Here is a 21,471-nt window from a genome sequence, read left to right on the forward strand (position 1 = left end):
ACTTCACCCATCGTATGAAACAGATCAGGTAGACTTGGCTGCCTATATGGTACTGAAGTGGGAATGGACTCTTAGAGAAGTAGTAGACTTCTCCCCACCTTCAGATGTTTCCTGCCCACCTGATTTCCCTCTGCCTCATATTATGCAGACCAAGTGTCTCACAGAAGAAAAGAATGATAAATGCAATAAAATATATTCTTTATAACTCTCTTTCGTCTAGTGGTCAGTTGGGGAAACAAGTGAGGCCAAAGTCTGTATTCTGATGAATTTGCTTTCGCTCTCTGATATTATCTGGATGCATACTTCACACATGGACAACATAAAAGAGATGTCAAGGTCATCCGGACATGTAGTCAATAATGAATCAGGACTATAATAAATAGAGGATTCAGAAACTCACACAGTTAAAGCCACCTATGTCAACAGCCATACACTGGAGAAAAGACAGATTTAAGTTACAATGCTGTAAAAGGATGCTCCACAGGGAGAAAAATGAGACTAGATCCACATCTCTCACCCTGCACAAAAGTCAATTGAAAATGAATCAAAGACCTTAATTGTAGATGGAAGTTTCCGTCCCATCCTGTCCCTCAGCTGTTTAGTTCCAAATAAACAGCAGAGACATATTAATTACAAACTGTTTGGCCTATTGCTCAGGCTTACTACTAACAAACTTTTACAACTAAAATTAACCCATAATTTTTATCTGTGTTTAGCCACGTGGCTTGGTACCTTTTCTCAATTGGGTATTCTCATCTTGCTTCCTCTGCATCTGGCTGGCAACTGTGTCTCTGGTTTCCTCTTCCCAGAATTCTCCTAGTCTAGTAATCCTGCTTATATTTTCTGCCTGGCTACTGGCCAATTAGCATTTTATTAAGCCAATATGAGTGACAAATCTTTATAGTGAACAAGAGCATTATCCCGCATTACTTAATGTAAGGCCCAAAACTTTTAAACTGTTAGGAGGAAAGACTTCAAGATATATGCAAGGAATTTCTGTAAAGGACTCCAATAGCACAGGAAATAATCCCAAGAATTAACAAATGGGATTAAATGAAATCAAGAAAATCTTCAGCACAATAGAAACTTATGAGCAAAGTAAACAGCTTACCAAAAGGCAAAGAACTTTCCAAGCTTCACATCACACAATGACAAAATGGAATATATATATATATATATGGAACTACAAAACCTCTAAACACCAAGATTTAAAGCACATGATCCCACCAATAAATGTGGTAATGACCCGAACATATAGTTCTCAAAAGAAGACATATAAGTGACAATAAATGTTTTAAAAGATGTTCAACATCCTTAAGCATCAGGGAAATTCAAATTAAGACTTCATTGAGTTTCCACCTCACCCTAGTCAGAATATCTATGATCAAAACAAACAGACAAAAATACAGTAAATGGTGATGAGTTTAGGAAAGAAGAGCTCTCTATTCATTCCTGGTGGGAATGTGAACTTGAACAACCACTGTGGAATTTAATATTGAGCTTCCTTAAAAAATTAAACAAACAAAACCCTGAAACTAGCTCAGGCTGGATAAATGACTCAATAGTTAAAAGCACTGGCTGCTCTTCTATAGGACCTGGGTTCAATTCCCAGCACCTACATGGTGGCTAACAATCATGTAGCTCCAGTTCCAGAAGCTCTGACACCCTCTTATGGTCTCTGCATGCATCAGGTACACAGCAGTGCCTAGACATGCTTGCAGGTAAAGCACCAGTACACATAAAAAATAAACCCAAAATAGAACCAACTTAAGACCCAACTGTACCATTCTTGAGTATGTTCCCAAAGGACCCTGAGTCAACAAAGCACAGAGATGCCTGCATGTCAATGTTTATTGATACACTAATCACAAGAACCAAGAAGTAGAAACAGCCTAGACATCCATTAGCAGATGTGAGAACAAAATATGGTATATATACACAATGGAATTTTATGCAGCCATAAAGGAAAATGAAATCATGACATTTGCAGAAAAAAATGGATACAACTGGAAATTATTATGTTAAACAAAATAAGCACACTGGGAAAGACAAATACTCTGTTTTCTTTCACATGTTGAACCTAGATTTGGCATTACTTATATGTATGCAGATGTGTGTGTGTGTGTGTGTGTGTGTGTTTGTAGATCACAAACTAGAAATAAGCCATGAGATAGCGGGAAGAGCTCCTGAAGTGGGAAATAGAGAAAGAAGGTGGTGAATAAGCTGTAGTAAGAAAATAAGAATGGGGAGTAACTGGGGAAGTAAAGGAAAGATGGAAAGCAGTGGGAAGACACCTGAGAGCAAAGTGACATGGCACATATGCATGGGGAATGTCACCACACGACTTGCTACTTTTGCAGAGGACTTTGTGTTTAGTCCCAAGTGTCCACATTGGGCATGCCAGTGACTCTAGCACCAGAAAATCGCATACCCTGCTTTGACCTTCTCATAGAGTATACTTACGTGCATATAGACACATATACATGTAAAAGTTTAAAATTTAAAAAAAATTACTCTACATGCTAAGGTAATTATTTTTGGTGAAATCACACTTCAGTCAGATTACACTAATCTAGAATTGTGAGCAGCTCCTAACTCCTTTGGCGTTATCAGTTCTGCTCATGCCTTGTTTGGCTTTTGCTCTCATCTCTATTTTTTCTTTGTCAGGTTCTTTCCTGTAGCACTAGCGTCCTTGCGTGGCCAAACCCCTGTCTTCCTACCCTTCTCCATCTTCTCAGATTTATAAAACACCTGAATGCTGATGACCCCTTATTCCAGTCTAGCCTCCCTCAGAAGCTTCCCTCCTTTTCCACCTGGCTGCTCAATGCTGAATTCAGACATCAAAGGCAGCCTAACTCCACACACATAAAGCAGAATATATTACTATATATGTATATATGTATGTGTGCATGTATGCATGTATGCATATCCTCATATTGCTTCTCCTGGGCTAATGGCACCATGACCTGTCTTGTGCCACCCCCCAAAAAACTTAGAATCAGCGTAAACCCTCTTCTTCCATCTCCCTTTATGTACTCACCCATCCTTGTGTGCAAATTCTAAAAGTATCTGAAATGACCCCAGCCTCCCAGCTTTCTTGGTTGAGACCTACTTTTGCTTCCACCTGGTGGAAGCCTTCTCATTGTTAAGTCACTCCTATTTGTCTCCCAAAGAGGTATCAGAGTGCTCTTTCTAAACAAATACCCAAACCTTATGATCTGCCCTTGTTGAATATCTTGAATCGTTTTTTCCAAACAATCATGTCAGAAGTCCTGTCTCAGTGGGCTGGAGCCTGGGGTGGGAGCCCTTGCTGACTCCACCTGCAATGCAGTCACACTTGACTTCTCCCTGTTCCCAGGACACCCATGTATTCTGACACTTTCCTGACCTCTTCACTTCTGTTTGTGGAATGTTTTTCCTCTCCCTCATCCTTACCTGCTTGGAGTCCTTCATCCTCCAGAGTTCTGCATTGAAATCTATACCCTGAGCACCTGCCAAGCCTTTTTAAATTAATTTCTACAAAATCATGGCATGGACACACTTCACAAATCCACCTATGATAGTAGTTTCCCTAGCCACATAACTTTGGAGATGAGATGAGCTGTCTGCCTTCTGTAAGATGCCACTTTTCAACGGCGTTTAGCAAAAAACTCATAGTTGTAGATATCATTTCAATAAAGCTGTCTTTTGCTTTATCTTTGCTTTAGTGACAATGGAAACAGACAAGCGTTTTTCATGTTTTCAATACTGACACTGTTAATAAATCATGGACAGTATAGTCTTAGAAATTAATACCCTAAAGGCCAAAGACAGAAGAAAGGAAGGAAGGAAGGAAGGGAGAGAAAGAAAAAAGAGAGAAAAGAAAGTCTTGCTAGACTAGGTATTCAGCCAAGAAATGAGGCCTTCATTACTCCATACCCCCACCCCCACCCCACTCCCACACACGCCCAGGCTCAAGCCAGATTGTCAATTAAGTAACTTCTTACCATAATTACCTAGTCAACATTAATGACTTTACAATTTCTGCCAGGTCTCACTGGTCCTGTAGGGTCGGTCCCCCCCCCAAATTGTTAAAACAGCTGCTGTATTTCCAGTGAAAGAGGTTGGGTTCGCTAGAGCTCCCCGAATGAAGGCTGGGGCAGGCAGTCGGTGAAGAATCGCATTCTGTGCTCTGCCTTGGTCCTCCAACCTCCAGCCATCTGGATTGAACCTTCTACACCTAACCAAGCCAGAGTTACTCTCCATTGTGTTCCCTTGGTTTCTGGGCCATGCGACAGTCCCGCGTGCGTGGCCAGGTCGGGCATCATTACGGAGGTCTCAGATGCACCTTCCTGACACCCCCACCCCCACTCCGTAGTAGGGACCTAAGGAGAGCAATGTGTCCTGTGTGCCCCCCCCATACCCGCCCCCGCGCCAGGGTCTTGTGTGAGGAGCTCTTGATCACTGGACGGTAATGTATGGGAGAGAGAGGCAGCGAGGGAGCGAGTGTGTGTGTGTGTGTGTGTGTGTGTGTGTGTGTGTGTGTGTGTGTGTGTGTGTGTGTGTGTGTGTTGCACTCTGGCGCGAGGCAGGAGAGAGGGCGCGAGGCTCGAAGGGGGAGCTGCGGGCAGAGGAAGGCGGGGCGGGCGGGCAGCAGCGGGCGGGCTGGGAGGGGCAGAGGCTCAGGCTTTTGCAGTGACACTCAGAGCCAATGTGCACTCCTTGCCCGGAGCCGCGAGAGAGCAGAGCTAGGCGAGCAGCTTACTAGCTGCAGCCTCTGCCGCCGGTGTGCCTGGCTCTGCCTCAGTAGCCCGCGCCGGCGCTTAGTGAGCCGTCTGGTCCAGCAGTGCCAGCTCGGCAGGCGGGTTCAGCATCCTCCAGCCACCCGGCTCCGGCATCAGCTCCTGCTGCCCCGCGCGACCTCCGGCCGGGCGCCGCTGCCTACACCACTTCGCTGCAACTTCTGCTGCCGCGTGCGGCCGGCCTTCTGCCCGGCTTGGAAGTTTGCAGCTCCAGCCACAGAGTTGGCACACTTGGGCAATCGAATTTTGCTCTATCATCTGCATCTGCCCTAGCGTGCAGGTCCCCTCAGTTCGTGAATTCTGGTGCTTGACAACTTGGTGGGATCCCGGGACGTGGACTTTCCCCGTACACCACATCCTCGGGGAGAAATAAAAACTTTCCTCTTCCCACTAGGAAAAACAAGCACTTCTTTAAGGTAAGGAGCAAGAGCGAAGCAATCCTCTCCCCGACGCCTTCGTGCGCCGGTGCAGATCTGGTCCGACCGCGTCTGCACCCACGCGCTGGTACAGAGTCCGGATTGAGGCTCGTCCTTAACCCTGGGACGGGCGAGATGAGAAGCGCCCAGACACGGATATGGGCATCTTTCCCTGGGCTTGTCTGGCCGGTCTGTGGCTTGGCCGTCCTGAGCGGCATTAGGTGGGCAGACACAGTCTGGGGAGCGGACAGGCGTGGTCCGGCGGGAGCGGGTCCCCAGAACCGCTGGCTTTATCCTAGCCTTCCTAGACATTTGGTTTTAGCCTGCTGAGGGTGGGCTTTTGCTCCCCCCCCCCCCCCGGGTACCAGGACCTCTCCCCGAATCTAGTTCTGTGGGACTGGGTGTTGCAGGGACGGGGGGGGGGGGCGCGCATGGTTCTGCAAAGCTTGCGGGACTCGCAGCAGGGAGCGTAAAGACCGGCTCCCCGCAGATGGTGTTGGCGCGGCAGTGGTCGGCATGTTCTGGAACTTACCCAGCCACCCCGCGCTCTCTCCTCATTTGTCCTCTGCCACGCAGGCCGGCATCCTTAGAGAAACTTCGCTAAGCTGGGTGGTCGTGGTCCCGCGCATACTTGCCGCAACAGAGCAGAGCAGCTTCGGAGGTCGGGACGGCCTCCCTGTGTGGCGACCTCCTCAGTCTGTGTACTAGCCGAGGAGCGGAGGTGGGGGACGCTCCTGAGTCGGAACGCCAGCTTTTCGGCCGGCTCTGCTCTTCCCGGATTTGGGATGCCTTTTCATGTTTGTGTCTCCCGCTTCGTTCCCACACTTCCCCTCTCCCTAGTCCCAGGCTGAAGTGTGAGAGTTCCGAAGTAGGTCCCTCTGGCCGCACTAGGGTGGAGGGGCCCTTTCTGGCCTGAGCACCTCTAAGCAGGTTCACCCCAATCCTCTATAGGTCACTGCCCCTCTTCTTGGCCCTTGAGGGCTCTGCTCTGGCGACAGTTAACTCCCAGAAACCAAATCTGGAGTGAAAGTATGAACCTCGGAGACTCAGAAAAGTCTCTGGCTTTGATTTTTTTAAAAGAGTTCTTTTAAATAATTTGGGGGCGGCGATTTTTTTTTTAATGCTTGTCTTTAGGTTCCATTAAGTCACAGGGAACCGTTTGTTTATTTGCCTTGAGCTGCAGGTCTACAACACAGTACTTTCCCATTTTCTCTCTCCCCCTCCTTCTACTTGCTTAATGCCCCTTTTTCAGTTTTTAGAGAAAAGGGTCTCCACTCCTCCCGTTTTCCTCCTATTGGGTCCCTGAGTGCCTGTGAGAACTAGGGGAGTAATCAATGGAAATAAACAGGGCCCCCACGCCATTCCCTGCCCTCCTCAAGCAAGTAAAACCCGCCCTGGGCTCACAGAAGTAGAGATAAAACATCCCTCCCTCCCTCCCTAGGGAGCTGTTACTGAGGATTGGATGCATTTGAATTGTTTTATTATCCTGAAAGAGTGATGGATGGGTACAAAAGGGAATGGGCATAAGGGAACACAGTGTGCTGGGGGAGGTCGGAATTTATTATTATTCATTAGTAAATATTAAGAGTGCTAATAAGGCCATCACCCGAGCTGAAGTCTGTGTTTACACCCTGTTGGTTTTATGTCAGTCTCTTATTACAGTGGTTTCCGAAAGGGCCACCACCACAACTGTATTCACTCCCCACACTCATTCCACATATGGGATTAATCAACTGTCAAAAAAGATACTGTCATTGTACCAGTTTTAACTCGAGAACTTGTAGAAGGCTGCAACCCTATGAAATGCCATTTTCATCACTTTGCCTTTTCACAGTTTAAAAAACTTGGCAACATAATTAATTATGGTCCCAATTCCCATTTTCAATCTAAACCTGTATTCAGGATTGCATTAAAATATCCTATCACTCATTCCCTAAAAGTAACTCTTGTGAAATTCCATTCCAACTTGGGGGATGGTGGAACAACTGGGAATGGAGGGCCCCCAAAGTTACAGACATTAGAACTGTTTCAAATTTCCGTCAAAAACTCTTCTTCTGGGTGCTGGAGAGATAACCAGCTCAGCGGTTAAGAGCTTTTGATGCTCTTGGAAAGGACATCAGTTGTGTTCCGGCACCCACAGCAATACACTCACAACTCCCTGCAAGTTCAGCAGTGGATGCACCTGCATGTAAGTGCCCATGTGTACACACATGTGTGCTCACACACACACACACACACACACACACACACAATTAAAATTTTAAAACCCTTGAAACTCCTCCTTTTTCCTTTATAGAGAGCCATTGCTCATTTCTTCTCTGCACAGTTATATTGTGACTGTCCTTATCTTCACCACAGACTTGAAACCTGACAGCTTGTAGCTTTGTCTGTATTCCTATTTTCATTTTTATGCCAGGGCCTTTTCCTCATTAAACTTTTTTCTGTCAAAGACTCAGGCTCATGGCAGCAACGCTCTTTAAATTGGTAACTATCATGAAAAAAAATGCTAGAACTCTGCAATGGGCCTAAACTGCTATGAATTAAATGTGGTTTAAGTTATGCATTTATTTCAGCAGAAAGGAAAACATCTTTTAATCACTTGCACGTACAGCTTTTATCTCTGAAGATGTAACAGAAGTGTAATTTCAAACCATCCTGGTATGAACAACAGATGCCCCACCCTTAGTTTATTTTGTTCTGGGTCTTAGCATCCATGTGCTAAGGTATGAATCTTAGAGAAAAAAAAAACCTCATCTCATAACTTTGTTATGTGGTACAGGGGAATGCAACATCTCCAGGATCCAAAACAGGTTGGTCTTTGTGAAATTTAGAGATTTTTCATTAACATTAAGAACCTAGCCCTTTTGTCTTTAGGTTTTCTCACGTGGAATTGTGAACTAGACTTTGCCTGTGGTGGAGAAAACATGCATTTTAAATCTCAAAAAAAATATTTGAACTGAAGGAAAGATGTTGACTACTCAGAGGTCAGAATGTTCTATTTTACAGCTGCATCTATTACATCTTCCCCTACCCCCAGTCACTTCAACTAGAACACAAGTTTTTCAGGTTAACACAGGGACAGATTAGAAGTGATTATCAAAAAACATGAATTCTATGTGAATTCCACATAATTGCACATGCTCTATTATTTCTCCTCGGTTTCTCTGTGATAAAGTAGTTGACACTTTCTCTTAAGTAATTTCTTTTCCTGTTTTCTCGTCATGTCTTATTTGAGAACTGTGAATTCACGGAAACACCCAGTTAAGGAAAAAAATCCCTTCTAATCACTAGGAAGAGCATATATGGCACAGTCTTTTGTGCTGATTCAAATGCAAGCACAACCAACACTAGTCATTCCATCAACTTATGATCCTTGAAATAGTTTCTATGATCTCTAAGGAATGATTATTCTGAAAAACATAATTTATCCATCCCCTGTCAGCTCATTGCCTTGCTTGTAGACACAGCACAGCTGTGTTGTTCAAAAGTTAGCAACACAAAACATTTGCTTTAAAACTGATTTTAAGACACAATTCTGCTAGTTTTTAAATCCCTTCCCCCTCCCAACCACTCTGTATTAAAGCTGGAGACAGCTCAGTGACTAAGAGCACTTGTTGCTCTTTCAGAGGACCTGAGTTCAGTTTTCAGAACTCACCTAGTGGTTTACAACAGTCTATAATTCCAGGTCAAGGGAATCTAATGCCTTCTTTTGACCTCTGGGAGTAGGAGGGACATGTATGCACAGACAAAACACTTATACACATAAAGTAAAATAAATACATCTTTTAAAAAATCCTATGTATTTTATGTCCTGTAGTCTGGAAGTTTCTACATCCTATATGTTAGGAGTGATAAAAAAATAATAAAATGGGAAAATGTATAGAGTCAAGCTTGTGGATTTATTTCCATCTCGGAAGAAAAGTAAATAAAGGAAATATAGTATTTGTTGTGACACTCAGTAGTCCATAATTTCAGAGTGCGGGACAGAACACTTCAGTGTGTTTATTCAGATTCATGTATCTTTTGACACTTCTGAGATGACACCTGGCACTTACCCAGGGCTGTGCAAAGAGTTCTGTTGTAAGCTGCTTCTCTCTTAGATCCCAAATCTAGAGAGGCCAGAGCCAGACCTTCCCTCTTCCTTTGCAGTCTAATGAAAAACTGCAAAGACCAACATCACAAAATTCACTCTCCCGAATCATTTTAAAAACATAAAAGTTGCATAGGTAACATATATGTCCCAAATAAAACAATTCTTGCTTTGCATTTTAAAATTTAAGAGTAGAGCATTTTATGCATGTGTTGTAAGGGGCAGCACAGATCTGTGGACTCACCCCTCTGGGATGAAGAAACAGTTCTGGCCACAAAGTGGCTGAACACTGGGCCCTGCTGCAATGTTGTTGTTGCCAAGGAACCCACTGAGCGAGGTCCCATCTAGGCTTCATTTAATGTCCCTGGTTCTCAGCACTATAACACAAGCAGAGAGCTGCAGGATTAAATCCTGTTACCCTTTCAGTCTTTTGGAAGTAGACTTTACTTAGTTGGTAAATAATTTGAGTTATTCACTTGTCATTTTTTTCCTATTCCAAATTTGAACAAGACATATTTGTTATTTTATGTATTTTTCTGAAGAGTATTAGTCTCCCATGTAAAAACTCTGAGGCAAGTATTCTCTTTTGAAGATAGATAATACACACCCCCCAAGCAGTAAAATTATATAGTTAACTTATCAAACATCTGCTTTAAATCTTCTCTTGAAATAATTTGCTGCCCTTTTTCTTTGGTTGTGAAAAATGAATTCTGTAAAGTGTAGGAGGCCTTCAAAATACAATTATGCATATTTAGAAATCAACCCATTTCACTGGAGTTCTTCGACACTGCCTCTACAGCATGCAGACTTTTGAAAATAGCCAACATACAAACTTGGAGCTCAGTGCTGGGAGGACAACAGCGGTGGCAGGCTGAAGGACAGTGACAACTGTGACAGTTACTCTAAGGAACCAAGGTGAATGTTCTCTTTCAGCTGCCATGTCCAAAAGCCTATTGTTTAAAGGTGCAGTAAAATATGTAAATTGTATTTAACTGTACATTTTATCTATAACTAGAAGTCGTCATTTCTGTAGCCCCTCCCCAAGTTAGTGGCCTTATGTACAAAGATGGAGATGAGGTAAACAGTAAGATTGTCATTTTCTTTTTGTTTATTTTGTTTAGCTATGTTGTGTGTTTGTTTTTGAGACATGATCACACTATATTGTCCTGGCTGCCTAGAACTATCTCCGTAGACCAGGCTGTTCTACAGAGATCCACCTGCCTCCATCTCCTGAGTGCGGGGATTAAGGCCATGTACCAACAGCCTGGCTGAGGTTTTCATTTTATAAAATAAACAGTAAGATCAGAACTCAGAACACCTTGTATGTAAAGTATTACTGTATTTTGTTTTAGGAATGACCATGTCTATTTTTTAATTATAACATGGTAATTATGAACAAAGTCATTATACACAAAGAGTGAGACTGAGATCATTGCCAAAGGTATTTAAGTGTTTTTGCTATTTATTGGCAGAAGGTATGTTTGAGAAAGAATGCTAACTTTAAAAGGCCTACTTGTTTAGGATTGGCTGATCTCTCCAACATAGATGCTGCAAGTGTCAAGAGACTGTGAAAAGTGAATAGTTACAGTTTATAGAATATTGTGGTAAAACACATCCTCAGCCAGTGTATACATCCTGACATGGCCATGATGACTCTCTTGAGCTGAGCTCATATACACTCTAACCACATAGGCATGGCCAAGCAGAACATTGCACATTTTATTCCAGGAACAAAATGTATTTCATATTATCATACAAGTAAATTCACATAATATAAATGTGAATGATCTATCTTGGTGTTTTAAATGCCTTTAAAAATACATAGTAAGTACAGTTTCATTTCTATAGATGAAACAGTGTGTGCTTGTATGTCTTCATGTAGCTCTAAATGCCATGTGCTTGTCAGTGTCATTTAGTACATATATTTGACAGAATTCATTATCAAAAGCTTTAAATTGGATAGATTCTGACATTTGTGGACCAAGTGGTTGAAAAGACATTTATTGCCATGGTAGTGACAAAGATCAGGGGCAGGAGTGTTGGCTTCCCACCTGGGCACCTGGTTTGGTTTTCATCTGGTTGCTTTCTTCCATAAGTTTTATTGGTGATTGTTCAAAGGTCAAAGTGATTTGTGGAAATATCCTCTGAAAATGTAATTTTTATGGAGAAATGAAGATGATTCTTAAATGGAAGATAAAAATCAACACCTACAGTGTTGACAACAGGATTGTATCATAACAACTGAACTAAGATGTGGTGACATGAGGGAAATCTCCCTATCAAGCTTCAAAAAGGAGGGACTGACAGGAAGAAGACTTTATTTTAATTAAAATAATCTTGTTTTTCTCAGAGCCTTCTATAGATAACAAAGATGCACTAACAGGAACAGTAAAATTATATCATCTAGGATCTTAAAGAGATACATAAAGCTGAACAGAAAGGACACCAACTTAATACAGAATATGTGTGTGTGTGTCTGTGTATGTGTCTACATAAACACACATACATACATGCATGTCCTAAAGCTTTTCCTTCCTTCCTTCTTTGCTTCCTTCCTTCCTTCCATCCTTCCTTCTTTCCTTCCTTTTTTGAGCAATCAATCTTCCCTTTAGTTTCCTTTTATAATAATCTTGTCTCTTGTGTTTTAACAAAAGATATAGCTAGGAGCAGCTTCATAGGTCCCACATACAAATACAATGGCCTCATGCTTGGTTGCTGCCCTCAGGAAATTAAAAAAATACAATACATCTGATCCCAGTTTCTTTTCCCTTATCTCCTCCCCGAACCTCCCCACCTCTCCACCCATCCAACTTTCTTTCTTTAGGAAACAAACAGCCAAATAAAAAACAAACCAGAATAATTAAGCAAAAGAAATAAACAAACAGAAAAAGCAAGTAAAAAAGCATGAGAAACACACACACACACACACACACGTGCTCCTTAAAAACACAAAATTGGAAACCATAGCATATAGGCAAAAATATATATTATCAATAGTAAAAAGAATCCCCTCAAAAGTATTATGAGACAAAACATCTCCAAAAATACCATCTCTTTCCTTTTGTGTTTTCCATTTACTGCTGGGCTTGGGGTCAACTGTTAAGTGTAGTTTGTACACCCAGTGAGACTCCACTGGGAAACGCTGCTTTGTTTTCACTTTGTTTTGTTTGTGAGCAGTTGTGAAGTGCAGATAAGTTTGGTAAGGGATAAGAGCTTGCGTCCACTTTCCCTCCATTTCTGGAATGCCATCTGTCTCAGAGGGGCCTGCGCGTGATGCCACAGTCTCTGAGTTCATATGTGTGTCAGTCCTGTTATGTCTGGAAGGCCGTGTCCTTGGTGTCTTCCATCCCAGTTGGCTGTTAGAATCTTTCTTCATCCTTCCCTGAGCCCGGAGTTTTGAGTGAGGAGTTTTATTCTCCCTATATAGTTTCATTTTATACTTGCCTTAAAGATTCATCTTTGTAGGTTTCCTTGGTGTGAAACCTTGAGACAAAATGTTCTGATGCCCAGCATTAGATAGGATAAGTTATCTGTAAGATGAGGTCCAGTGAATATTTGCAATTAAGTACAGTGAAAGATATAAATGCTCCTTTAAACCACTGACGCAGAGGTTTCCCGAGTCCGTAAAACCCTTGACTTTACAGCTTGGGATAATGCCAACTTTATAAATCAGATGTCACTGCAGAGGCACATGTGCCTCATCACAATGTGAACATGAAATGACAAAGATTTATTTCAATTTGTTTTTATATATAAAGAAAGAAACCGTGTGACTATTTATTCCTGCACAAATGAATGAAAGCCCTCAGCACGTCAGGTAGGTAGCCACTCCAGAGGCTCTGACCTTTCTAAGTGAAAGCAAGAGGCAAGTTAGTGAATTGCAATCAGCCCTGTCCACAAGTCACCACTGAAACAGACCAGGGCATGTTTGAAATGCACAACTGTTTCTACTGTAGTTAACGATGATAAGCTCTGTGTTGTAAGACACACCATATATTATACAGTGATTTACAAAGTGTTTCCACGTCCCTTGATTTCCACAATATCTCTTTGCTAATGAGAAATTTAAGGCATTATCTCAATGAAGGCACCTAAACTCACAAGACCTTTTTAAAATATAGCACTAATTCCTTGGTTCAAAAACAAAATGGTTTTTAAAAATTCTTTAGGATTTGAGTTGAAATCAGTGACCAACTTACTTTGCATTAATAAAATTTCCATTTTTCCTTATATTTTATTGACTCAGAATATTACAAAACCTGGACCTGGGTTTTAATCCTTGGGCCCCACATGGTGAAATGAGAGAATCAACTCTAACAGATGTTCTCTGACCTTCCCATGTGTTAGAGACATGTGTGCAGCCTCACACACAAATAAATAAAAGTAAAACATTTAAAAACTCTATTCCTGGTTTAGTCTGCAAGATCATAGCTATGTGCTGTCTACTAGATGTTTTTGGTTGGCTTAAGACATAATTTGTTAGGTATTTTAAGGGAAAACATTTTAACTTTTTATGTTTAAGTTATTCTTTAGTTTGAAAGTTAAAGTAGCCACTCTGGTTCCAAGAGACACAGAACTGTACAGGGTAAATAGGAAAGTATTGACTCACACGTTTCTTTTTGGAAAGATGATCTTTTTTGATAGGAAATTACTGAGAGTAAAATGGAACACCCACTTCCAAACACATGCATTCTGACATAATCTCCAACATCTCCCACCCAGCCAGTCTTCACACATGATGCTCCATCATGGAAAGCAAAGCAGACTTCAATTACTGTTAATCCACTTGTGATTGTGAAACGGCTTCTTGCAGGCATTTCTCTTCTCTCCTCCTCCTCTCCTCAGTCTGAATGACCAGCTTTGGAAGTGTTTGGGTGTTGAGGGCTGCAAGATATGCTATTTTTTATAGTCAGTTCTTTGTTTTTTAAAGTAAGTTTGTAATGATATATGTACATTCACATGTATGTATTTATTTATAAATAACAAATATATTCAAATACCTGGGAATTTATCAGAGGGGAAAGATATAAAATCATAAAATTAGATTGATTTTTTGTTTGTTTTGTAAGTAGAAAATAATAAGAAAAGTTGGGACTATAAAAATGAGTTGGACATTTACTTGAGATGTAACCTATAATACAGAAGCATTTAACTGTGTGTAGTAACTGTTTCACTGGAAAACAAAAGTCCAAATACTTTCAAATTAATTGTATTTAATAGTTCAGCAGTTATTTTATCCTGTTAACTGTGATGTTTTTGAGTGGTAAGGATCAAAAGTAGTTTATCTCTATGATTGAAAAAACAGAAATTATTTCTAAAAAAAATGGATGAAATTGTATGTTTCAGCAAAAGGATGAGAGCTGTTGTAGACATATACAAAACAATAAGAACAACAAAACTCCAGGCATTCTGAAAGCTCGAGGCCCTTAATAACACAATAGAACCAAATTTCAGATCTTTTAAGCCTGTACATACACCCATATCATATGGTGGCATCAAACATGATCTATCTATCTATCTATCTATCTATCTATCTATCTATCTATCTATCTTATCTATATATATGCCTATATATTAAAGTCTAAATTTCAACTTTGTCAGACTTACAAAGCAACAATAACCACAAATCAGTTTCTATGCACCTTTCCCATTTGATAGGTTCCATCTTGTATAGTGATTGTTGAATGTTCAGACTAGAAGTCTTACTAGCCTTCCCTATAGTATTTTCCTTGAAAACGCTTTGGGGAGAAGGTTTCATAATTTTGAATCTGAACTCCTACATTGAGTTAGTATTTGCGTTTTGTTATCTCTGTATTTGTACACTTAGCTTATATTGTTTCATCACCATTTGTTTTAAACTCACATTAATTTTGACTGTTGGGTCTGTTTACATCTTCGGCCTTTTGAAAGTATCATTTTATTTAATTTTCTCTTAATCCAGAAATAACAATGCAGAACATCCCAGAAACTGATCCCTGGGGATGTAATCTCATCATTTACATCTTAAGCCCTGTCCTAGAGCTAGTTTGTGAGAAGTCTGAGTCACTAACTTCTGATCCGTTATAAACCAGTGGTATGTAGTGAGTGCTATGGACACCCTCAGACATCCTGGCGGATAGAGGCTACAGAAAGAATACTAAGAGTGTGCCGCTCTGTGATTGTTTTTTAAAGCCCCAAGTCTTTCCCTTTCCCCCAGTGTTCTGCTATCATCTCTTCCTTGGAAGGAAAGGAACAGACAGAGAAGGGTAAATGGGATAGAGAATAGGGCAGAGCAGTGGGGGCAACAACAAGGGGTAACTAAGACTAAACTTGAAAAGGCCATGGAGAAATAGATTCTATAGTAGAAGCTTCCTACAAAGTATGCATAGGCACATATGAGAAGAGTTTAAATGAAGTGGACCTCTTTGAGAGGATAACGTCTTCCCAGAGGCTATCAAATAAGAAGCCCAGTACTAGATATAAGTTCCCTCCCTTCAAGTTGTTAGCCAGTCAGCAAACCTCAAAAATAATATACATTAGTATGTTGTTCTTGCTTACCTTCCAGTACTTGATAATAAGACCCTATTGTTAAAGACACTATATACTTGAGTCATAGGACACAGAAAAATTTAGCTGCCATTGACCTGGAAGCGTTATCTCTACTGGCTAGCTTTTCATAGTGCTGGAAGGAGTTGCTAGGGGAGAAAATTTATCAGTGGTCTTATTTAACTGTCACCTATGCAAGCTACAATAATGAGTGACCTGGCAAGGTATGCCTATTGATACAGTAGTGTCACAAATATTACAGTAGTAATCAACTACTTTCCAGTTGGGTTTAAGGCCCATTGCAGAAACTGGACCCATGAATTTATTCTTAACTGGGCCAAGAACGTGCCTAGATAGGCCATAGACCCTAGGAAAGAATTTATTACCATTACTTAGCTAAATGGACATAGTATTAAGCTATAACCTAAATATGTATCTTTACTCCTATAAATTAGTGCAGCTCTCAACCTTCATCGCAAATGTTTCTTTTTATAGTATATGGCAATTGATACAAAGGCTCACAATTGGTCAAAACACAGTGAATAAGAGACTGTGAAATGGTTACCCCTAAATAGAACATTCATATTACTTGCTCTATTCCCAAGGATTAGGGGACATCACAGAAGAAAGGGAAGACAATTGTAAGAGCCTGGGATAATACAGGGCCTCTGTGAAACATCATCTTCTAGTCATGACAGGAATGCTGCATGATACGACTGCACATCAGCTGTGACTGAAAACACAAGACCTCCACAAGATCAAGCCTACCGAAATCTCAGCATCGGTGAGGGAGGGACTCACGCAGTCCCATCCCTATCTAAAGAGCTATTGGCAATTGATAGTTGCTGGGGGAGGGAAAATCAGTTTATTTCAGGGGTGGCCTCCTAATAGGCAACCTATATTCAAGCAGATGGTCCTACACCAATGCACATGCTTGTAACAAGAGTGGACTTGGTGGACTTAAAGAGCACATGAAGTTGGGAGGGAAGAGTTGGCAAAGAGAATGGGAAGATCTGGAATGGAGAGATTTCAGGAGTGGGGAGGAGGTTGGATTTGATTTTAAAAAATTAGTTTCACCCATGAAATTCTCAATGTTTTTTTCCAAATTAAATTTTAAACATACCTTAAAAAGCTTTTTAATCCAAGTTACTAGTACATATGGAAATTTACTGTTTCCACTGGAAAAATGGGGAAATGTGCCACTTTCATCCTGTGGCATGAGTCCAGAGCATACGCTGTAATCTTTGAAACACAGATGCAGGTGAAGCTACAGAGAAGAGCACCCGTGTGAGAACTGAGCCTTCTTCAATTATGTACATTATGCCATGTTTAATGGGGATAATAAGCATGCCCATGGACACACACACGTGCATGCACACACACAAAGTCCAGTATCTTGGCCCTTCTCTTCTGCCTCTACATAGGATCTAGTTGAATAGGGACCTACCAATTTACCTGACAGGTAAATCAGTAAAGTCAGATCAGGTAGGTGCTAAACTCCTTCTCATGTCTGTGTTTTTCAAAAGTATGTAAAAATATGTTTTTTAATATTTAATACAGTTTTGGCAGCGGGGACTGGAGCTCAGTGGTACAGTGCTTGCCTAGTATTAATAAGGTCCTGGGTTTCTTCCCCAGTCCCCAGTGTGTAAAAAATAATCCATTTGTGCAGCTAGTTTGAGCAGCTGCCTTATATGATTTGTGTGTAAATGGACAGCAGTTTTAGTTTAAAAGCATTCATATTTAATTTGAGGAATCATGGTCTCTACACTAGATGAGGAAGCAAAGCCTGGGATGCAGGGATGATCTCAAGTTCAAGAGATGACAGAGGGTTAGGCACCTCCTGGTCACTTTAGATCTTTTACCTCATGTTTAGTCATCTTTTCTTTTTGTCACTCTGCTTTGTCAATCTTTCAGTTTCTCTACTAGGATAGATAAATAATTGTAGACATTTCGTGGTAGAGAAGGATAGGAAGGAACACAGAACAGGCCTATGCATAGGTCAGGTGCCTGTAAGAAAATCTGGTCTTGAATTGATGGGAAAAGAAGATGTGGAGGGAGTTCACCTGAGACATGGAGACGTGGGTTAGATGAGAGCTAAATAGAGAAAGTAAGAGAAAGCTGTGTTCCCACTAGGTTCTCAGAATGAGTAGGAGGCCAGAACTCGCATCCTTGGAGGATGTTATCTCATCTTTCCGAAATGTGTCTTTGTTCAGGAAAGGCACATGACTTTTGTCAAAGAAAAATATATTTAACAGCTATTACTTTTAAATTCCTTTTTACAGGAATAAGACACATTTTTGTATCCCCTCCTTTTCTTTTTTCTAGAAATAAGGATCATTTATTTTCACCACTTTTTAACTATTTAAGGCCCCTCATCTATTTACTCATTCATCTTTGGCTTTCATTGTCTTTATTTTCGTTATTTAAGAATAAGATGATAGATATTAATGTGTTAAGAGTTTTAAAATAAAAATGCATGAAAATCAAAACATTCAGTTGGCCAAAGCCATCTACAACCTGAGTTTTTGAGTGCAGTGTAGGAGCTACCAGCATCCTTATGATACTGGGTCAGTCTCAGGACAAACCCCAGGCCTACTGAACCAGAGTGCAATATACTGGAAAATCTGAGTGATTTGTGTCTGTTAACTTGAGAATATAGCACTCCTATCCTCAGGTCATAATGTATTCTGGTAAATTTCAAAGGAATATCCATCCCCCCCCCATACCTTCCACCCTCCACCCCCCCAGCCCCCTGCATAGATGGGATGTGCTCTATTCTGCCAGAATATCTCTATGTCCTTCAGGAGAGCAGACACATCTTTCCAGCACACATCTGGGTCATCTGCCTCATGCTCCCCTGCCCACAGCAGCCTTGCCAATGGCTTCCCTTGGCATGTACCTTAAAATATTAATGATATATTTCCAAGCTACTTCAGTTCCATAGACTAACCTGTTACACACTTGACAATTATAAAATTGTCAAAAGCACATACTCCCTGTTTCTCTTCACATCATGTTATTACTTGGTAACTAGCATAAGTCTATTCTTTAGTAGTGAGTGAAGTCAACTATTTTGATGCTGGGCTCTGTGATTAGCATTATTAAGTGTTGAGCACTTAGAGATCTCATGTGTATCACCAGAATTTAAGATGCTTGTCTGTGAAAATGGGAGACTGGATTTCCCTGTTTATATCAGTGCTTGAGCCTTACAAAAGGAACAGAATCTTGCCTCCAGAGAAATGGCTAAAGGAGTTTCAGCACAAGAATGGCATGCTGGGGCTTATATTGGGCGTACAAAGTGGACTGGGAGAAAGTTGAAGGAATGAGTTGTTCAGAATGAGTAGGAGTTGGAGGACTAGACTCTCACATAGCAGGGATTGTAGCTTTAGGTTAGTGGAAGACCACCTGACACTCCCATCTTTTGCCCAAAATTATATTGAAACAGATTTCTAAAATAAAGATAACAATAATAATAATAATATTATCCAAAGTATGAAATCAGACCAGAGAGATGAGGTATATAGATAATTTTTGACATTGTCAGTTTGGATAGGAGAGATGGGATATGCAGTTGGGGGGTTGGCAGAACATGGATATTCTTCATGATCCTCATTAATAGCTTCAAGGACTGTTCTACTGTTGTGAATGAAACACACTCTGACCTTCACACAGCATCTCAGCCCCCCAGCTGCCTCATCAGAATCTATGTGATCAAGCATGGAGTCTGAGGGTCAGAGTGCAACCATGTTCTACTCACAGCCATAATAGCACAGGGATGTTCTGCCAGAAGAAGAAAATTCAAGTCTGATTCTGGAGCTTGGCTAAGAGAGGCCAACGCTATGCCATTTTCCACAGCTGGACAGTCAGAGTGAATGTGTGTCTAGAGCTCAGAATGAACTGAGAGGCTGCAGCAAACCATCATCACTACGTTCCTCTCACATGCCAGAAACTTTCAGGGTTTTCCTGATAGAAAACAGTCTAGATTACTTTGATCTTTAATATTAGCATTTCAGAAGAAGATAGTATAATTCAGCAAATATTTATTCCATGACCATTTTGCACAAACAAACTAAAAATAACCACCTAAAGATGTAAAGAGGGGTAAAAAGAAATTTCTGCTTATGAATGTGTGTCTTGTGAGTCTCATGAAGAGCACTTCTATAGGGACAAAAATGCATATAAAAATGCTTACAAGTTTAATGAGATGGGAGAAGAACAGAAGAAACAAACTGGTTTCAACAAAGAACTGTGATTCTGCCCTGTTTCTGTCACACCTCCCTGGGAAGTGGGGGAGACTCACAACAGGTACCTAATAAACACAAGCTGGGTTACTGACATTGTACATAGGGGACTCAGATATAAACCAGTTAGGTAAATAGCATCTTGCCACTATCCTAAGAGGCTCCCTGGAGTCTATAGAGTAATGTTTTGGTGCCTCACTCCAGAAGGTTGGATGGCATCCTTGTATGGTGGCAATAGCTCTGACATTTTAAACAACTCCTTTAAGCAGAATGGTCTTGCTGGTATATCTTGATGTTATTGCATAGTAGTCTCATACGTTTCCTTTTGGTCCTTGGGATGAGCTGGGAGGTTTCTCTGCTTCATCATTTTACTCACACTTTAACTCCAGCCCACTATTCCTCACCTGACATGAGCCATGACCCGTTTGCCAGGCCCTGTGATCTACTCGGTATGGAAACATTTCCTCTAAGATTGAAACATTCTACCAATATTGAAACATTCTATCTTGCAGGAAAGCTCCTTAAGCAGGAAGGTAAGTAACTCAAAATAGCTTCAGGAAGTCCCTGAAACTGACCAGATTCACTATGCTCCTCCCTGTCCAAGTAAGAAATAAAAGTTGATAGTCCCTCTCAGATTGAAGGAAGCTGAGTTCAAAGAAGATTCTCGAAGAAGCTCACTTACAAAGGAGACTCCAAGAGCAGACCAGCTGCCTGGAAGAAGAAGGAGAAGGAGGAGGAGGAGAAGGAGGAGGAGGAGGAGAAGAAGAAGAAGAACAAGAAGAGGAAGAAGAAGAAGAAGAAGAAGAAGAAGAAGAAGAAGAAGAAGAAGAAGAAGAAGAAGAAGAAGAAGAAGAAGAAGAAGAAGAAGAAGAAGAGGAAGAAGAAGAAGAAGAACAAGAAGAACAAGAAGAACAAGAAGAAGAACAAGAAGAACAAGAAGAACAAGAAGAGGAAGAAGAAGAGGAAGAAGAAGAAGAAGAGGAAGAAGAAGAAGAAGAAGAAGAAGAAGAAGAAGAAGAAGAAGAAGAAGAAGAAGAAGAAACCAGCTGTGTGCTGTCTGGAATAGGTTGAGACTAACTAAGGAAAGGACACTAACCTGTTGAGCTGCCTGTAGGCTCTGCCATGTGCTCTGGGTTCCCAGTTTCACTGTTTATCATTCTTGCTTGGGTGGGCTCTGATGATGTACCTATTATTGAGTCATTTCATATTCACCCATACTCCTGTAAGTAACCCCAATAAAACGTATTGGTTCGCCAAGTTGAACTTTGGTGGTATCTCTACTTAGATCTGTCGTGGTTCCCTTTCTGGGCTGAATAGATATGTGTGTGTAGTGTTTCCCCAGGATAATTTTTGCCACACAACACCTACAGTAAATCCCTCTTGGCTGTTAGTTGCAATTAACACATAGATGGACAGAT

At 41.1% G+C, this 21,471-nt stretch overlaps 1 protein-coding gene across 1 annotated transcript in view; it reads left to right on the plus strand.

Annotated features, from left to right (window-relative positions):
* Window positions 1–4,697: 4,697 nt before the first annotated feature.
* Window positions 4,698–21,471, plus strand: part of Ndnf (neuron derived neurotrophic factor) — a 36,748-nt gene continuing 19,974 nt past the window's right edge. The window contains exon 1 of the mRNA XM_005076065.4: window positions 4,698–5,197. The gene's annotated coding sequence lies outside the window, so the exon portion shown is untranslated. The remainder of the gene's footprint in view (window positions 5,198–21,471) is intronic.

Source organism: Mesocricetus auratus, unplaced genomic scaffold, assembly GCF_017639785.1.
Source record: "Mesocricetus auratus isolate SY011 unplaced genomic scaffold, BCM_Maur_2.0 Super-Scaffold_100676, whole genome shotgun sequence".
NCBI lineage: Eukaryota > Metazoa > Chordata > Mammalia > Rodentia > Cricetidae > Mesocricetus > Mesocricetus auratus.